This window comes from Nannobrachium achirus, assembly GCF_963921795.1.
Source record: "Nannobrachium achirus genome assembly, chromosome: 24".
Lineage (NCBI taxonomy): Eukaryota > Metazoa > Chordata > Actinopteri > Myctophiformes > Myctophidae > Nannobrachium > Nannobrachium achirus.
This window is the reverse complement of record NC_137831.1, coordinates 7,421,659-7,427,359: the sequence shown is the minus strand read 5'-3', so window position 1 is coordinate 7,427,359 and position 5,701 is coordinate 7,421,659. Positions and strand designations below refer to the sequence as shown.

At 46.8% G+C, this 5,701-nt stretch overlaps 1 protein-coding gene across 1 annotated transcript in view; it reads left to right on the top strand.

Moving 5' to 3' along the window:
- The window catches only part of tgds (TDP-glucose 4,6-dehydratase), a 273,449-nt gene extending 268,233 nt beyond the window's left edge, over window positions 1-5,216 (top strand). Inside the window, exon 14 of the transcript XR_013961734.1 lies at window positions 5,182-5,216. The gene's annotated coding sequence lies outside the window, so the exon portion shown is untranslated. The remainder of the gene's footprint in view (window positions 1-5,181) is intronic.
- The last annotated feature ends 485 nt before the right edge of the window (window positions 5,217-5,701 follow it).

Below are 5,701 nucleotides of genomic sequence, written 5' to 3'. Positions count from 1 at the left end.
GAATGAGGTCGCGAGTACAAGCGGCCGAAATGAGTTTCCTCCGCAGGGTGTCTGGGCTAAGCCTTAGAGATAGGGTGAGGAACTCAGACATCCGGGAGGGACTCGGAGTAGAGCCGCTGCTCCTACACGTCGAGAGGAGCCAGTTGAGGTTGGGTCGGGCATCTGGTTAGGATGCCTCCCGGACGCTTCCCTGGGGAAGTGTTTCGGGCACGTCCAACCGGGAGGAGACCTCGGGGTCGACCCAGAACACGCTGGAGAGATTATATCTCTCAGCTGGCCTGGGAACGCCTCGGGATCCCCCCGGAGGAGCTGGTGGAAGTGGCTGGGGAGAGGACTGTCTGGGCTTCCCTGCTGAGGATACTGCCCCCCGCGACCCGGACCCTGACCGGAAAAGCGGAAGAAGACGAGACGAGACGAGAAATAAGAACAAGAACATAAGAGTCGGCACACGAATGTTCTGCTCCCAAAGAGTATGCATATTTCATGTATGTTTCAAGCTTCACCATTCTTCCTCAGACCTTCCAAAGGAGCAGAGAATTGGTGTGCGGACTCTTATTTTCTTGTATGTATGTATGTATGTATGTATGTACTATGCATGTACAGTATGTACATGAGATTAGACATAATAAGGTAGGTCCACTTAGCAGCAGTATGTATGAAGTATGTACATGGTGTTAGACAGAAAGTAGGTCCACATAGCCGCAGGTATGTACAAGAGGTTAGAAAGTAGCACAAAACAGGTCCAATAAAGGCAGGTAAAACTTGACTTTTCCAAAAAAAAAAATTGGTCTGAATAGTGCATTAGTTGTGCAGAGGAGTCAGAGGGAGCTATTCTGAACAAAGCTCTGCAGACTTCTTTCAAGCCTCTTCACTTCTTCTATCTTGTAACGTCAGAGGTCCAACTCGGTGTCGCCTCGGTGTCGCCTAGGAGATGCTGGCATGGCTGCCAGCATCTCGGGTCCAAGGTCGAAGAGGCTTGCTTCCGAGGGTGGTCTGTATAAGGGGCAGGTGGTGATAATATGGTCTGCTCAGGGTCACTGCACTTGCATGCCGCTCTGTCCGCCAGGCCCCACTTCTTCATTGATGTTTTAAAGCGACCGACCCCAGTTCGCAGGCGGTTCAGTGTGGTCCAATGCCAACGTGGTAGGTCATCTCCTCCTATGGCGCCACATCCGGAGGCTCCCAGGTTGTCACCTTGGCTTTGACTTCCTCGAGATGTTGTCTGAAGGACATGGAGAGTCACTCTGCGCCGGTGACTCTAGAACACAAGATAAAGAATGTGTGTTAGTACATTAAACAACAGTCATCATCATATACACTTGGGGAAACACAAATAACAACATTCATTCATAACTAGGGTTAGGGACGCTGTCTCTCTCTTCCAAACACAAAGTTTACTTTATATAAAGCTTCAGCAGTGCAACAACACAATTACAATCTGACATTCATCATGTTTACAACACATTACTACAATAACCCTGTCACCTAGCCACATTTGCAATACTACCCATTGAACTGAATGTCTTGACAGAAAGTAGCTCATAAGTACGGAGGATTTATTATTAATGTACTATCCATATGCATATACTATATTTTATGCCCATACTGTACATGAGATCCCTATCTGAACCAGTCACACAGATATGGGCCATGGCTTGGCCATCTGGCCAGTGATTAGCTCTGGTCCATAGTGTTAGTGGAGTTCTCCCTAATGCTATGCTCAGTCTAACAGAGTCTAACTCATTGGGTGTTATTCAATCTCTCGAGACAGAGTCAGACCAAGTGGGTGTCGCCCTTTCTTTGATCTGGGTTCCCAGATTGGGTGTTATTCAACTCTGCAACGTTGGAAGCACTGTTTCGTAAAAACAGTATTCAATCAGAAAGAGTGTCACCATCCGGTGGAATATTTTTTATTTTGCGCTAGAGATGTATTTTCATGCTGTGGTGGGGGGCTTAGACTGCGTCCACTAAGTAGAGTAAGCTTTCAACTGTCCACTGATACCTTTGGTTTGATGAGGGGCGAATACAGTTTTTGTTATTTTCGGACCAGATGACAGGTCTTTCCGGATTTGCCAAGGAATACGGAGCTAGACAAACATAGCGTTAGGGAGAACTCCAATAACGTTATGGACCAGAGCTAGCCAGTGATATATATAGATGACATCAGGGATCTTCATCAGTTTAGATTAATTCTTAGGGTGTGTGCTATATTGTATAGTCACTATAAAAGTTAATAGATGTAATAACCAGGTAATTGATTGACTACAGAAATGTCCAAGAAAGCAGATCTACACGCGTCATACTCAAAAATAGAGATCTACAGGTTTGGGTAATGACCGAAAGAATGAGGTCGCGAGTACAAGCGGCCGAAATGAGTTTCCTCCGCAGGGTGTCTGGGCTAAGCCTTAGAGATAGGGTGAGGAACTCAGACATCCGGGAGGGACTCGGAGTAGAGCCGCTGCTCCTACACGTCGAGAGGAGCCAGTTGAGGTGGGTCGGGCATCTGGTTAGGATGCCTCCCGGACGCTTCCCTGGGGAAGTGTTTCGGGCACGTCCAACCGGGAGGAGACCTCGGGGTCGACCCAGAACACGCTGGAGAGATTATATCTCTCAGCTGGCCTGGGAACGCCTCGGGATCCCCCGGAGGAGCTGGTGGAAGTGGCTGGGGAGAGGACTGTCTGGGCTTCCCTGCTGAGGATACTGCCCCCGCGACCCGGACCCTGACCGGAAAAGCGGAAGAAGACGAGACGAGACGAGAAATAAGAACATAAGAGTCGGCACACGAATGTTCTGCTCCCAAAGAGTATGCATATTTCATGTATGTTTCAAGCTTCACCATTCATCCTCAGACCTTCCAAAGGAGCAGAGAATTGGGTGTGCGGACTCTTATTTTCTTGTATGTATGTATGTATGTATGTATGTACTATGCATGTACAGTATGTACATGAGATTAGACATAATAAGGTAGGTCCACTTAGCAGCAGTATGTATGAAGTATGTACATGGTGTTAGACAGAAAGTAGGTCCACATAGCCGCAGGTATGTACAAGAGGTTAGAAAGTAGCACAAAACAGGTCCAATAAAGGCAGGTAAAACCTTGACTTTTCCAAAAAAAAAAATTGGCTGAATAGTGCATTAGTTGTGCAGAGGAGTCAGAGGGAGCTATTCTGAACAAAGCTCTGCAGACTTCTTTCAAGCCCTCTTCACTTCTTCTATCTTGTAACGTCAGAGGTCCAACTCGGTGTCGCCTCGGTGTCGCCTAGGAGATGCTGGCATGGCTGCCAGCATCTCGGGTCCAAGGTCGAAGAGGCTTGCTTCCGAGGGTGGTCTGTATAAGGGGCAGGTGGTGATAATATGGTCTGCTCAGGGTCACTGCACTTGCATGCCGCTCTGTCCGCCAGGCCCCACTTCTTCATTGATGTTTTAAAGCGACCGACCCCAGTTCGCAGGCGGTTCAGTGTGGTCCAATGCCAACGTGGTAGGTCATCTCCTCCTATGGCGCCACATCCGGAGGCTCCCCAGGTTGTCACCTTGGCTTTGACTTCCTCGAGATGTTGTCTGAAGGACATGGAGAGTCACTCTGCGCCGGTGACTCTAGAACACAAGATAAAGAATGTGTGTTAGTACATTAAACAACAGTCATCATCATATACACTTGGGGAAACACAAATAACAACATTCATTCATAACTAGGGTTAGGGACGCTGTCTCTCTCTTCCAAACACAAAGTTTACTTTATATAAAGCTTCAGCAGTGCAACAACACAATTACAATCTGACATTCATCATGTTTACAACACATTACTACAATAACCCTGTCACCTAGCCACATTTGCAATACTACCCATTGAACTGAATGTCTTGACAGAAAGTAGCTCATAAGTACGGAGGATTTATTATTAATGTACTATCCATATGCATATACTATATTTTATGCCCATACTGTACATGGAGATCCCTATCTGAACCAGTCACACAGATATGGGCCATGGCTTGGCCATCTGGCCAGTGATTAGCTCTGGTCCATAGTGTTAGTGGAGTTCTCCCTAATGCTATGCTCGTCTAACAGAGTCTAACTCATTGGGTGTTATTCAATCTCTCGAGACAGAGTCAGACCAAGTGGGTGTCGCCCTTTCTTTGATCTGGGTTCCCAGATTGGGTGTTATTCAACTCTGCAACGTTGGAAGCACTGTTTCGTAAAAACAGTATTCAATCAGAAAGAGTGTCACCATCCGGTGGAATATTTTTTATTTTGCGCTAGAGATGTATTTTCATCGTGTGGTGGGGGGCTTAGACTGCGTCCACTAAGTAGAGTAAGCTTTCAACTGTCCACTGATACCTTTGGTTTGATGAGGGGCGAAACAGTTTTTGTTATTTTCGGACCAGATGACAGGTCTTTCCGGATTTGCCAAGGAATACGGAGCTAGACAAACATAGCGTTAGGGAGAACTCCACTAACGTTATGGACCAGAGCTAGCCAGTGATATATATAGATGACATCAGGGATCTTCATCAGTTTAGATTAATTCTTAGGGAGTGTGCTATATTGTATAGTCACTATAAAAAGTTAATAGATGTAATAACCAGGTAATTGATTGACTACAGAAATGTCCAAGAAAGCAGATCTACACGCGTCATACTCAAAAATAGAGATCTACAGGCTCATAGTGGGCCAGTTGGTCACTTGGTGTCAGGGTAGTGTGTCCTGCACGTCGTGGACTCCCCAAGGGTCATGGACTGTATAGCAGGGGGTCCCCAGTAAAACTAAACTAGCTTATTCCATAGTATATGCACTCTAACCATATTGCTCAAGGATCTTCAAAATTAGCAGATCTACAAGCTCGCAGCACGGCAGCATTATCTACTATTATATAGGCATTGCTATGTACTGTAGATCTGCATTTCCTGTCAGTCTACTGTCCTATCAATAAGGATGTGTGTGTGGGGGGGGGGGGGGGGGGGCATAGGCTAAAAAGCAGGGGTCTTCATCAGGGGGTCCTCAGAGTTACTATAGGGGCCCTGGGGGGGGGGGGGGTCTCCAAATCTTTGTGTGATAGGATAATTAACAACTTGGGGGTTCAATCCCTATTTTGAGGGGAACTTAAGACAAAAATAGCAGATCTACAAGCTCTCAACGCCTCCCATGTTGAGAGCTTGTAGATCTGCTATTTTTGGCAAATAGGCTTGGTGGTCCCTGCTTCATCTCTCAGCTAAGGGGGTCCCTGCTTCATCTCTCTCAGCTAAGGGGTCCCTGCTTCATCTCTCTCTCAGCTAAGGGGGTCCCTGCTTCATCTCTCTCAGCTAAGGGGTCCCTGCTTCATATCTCTCTCAGCTAAGGGGGTCCCTGCTTCATCTCTCTCTCAGCTAAGGAGTCCCTGCTTCATCTCTCTCAGCTAAGGGGTCCCTGCTTCATCTCTCTCTCAGCTAAGGGGTCCCTGATTCATCTCTCTCTCTCAGCTAAGGGGTCCCTGATTCATCTCTCTCTCAGCTAAGGGGTCCCTGCTTAATCTCTCTCAGCTTAGCAATAGCATTAGCATTAAATGTCCCAAGAAAGCAGACAAACAAAGTCAAACAAACACACGCATCCCAATTGGCTACCACATCCTAACATTAGAGATGGATTTAACAATGTATTTACTCTTACCTGAATGGACTTTGCAATAGAAGACAAAACGTTATCCGTGGCTCTCCGTGAGCTTCCT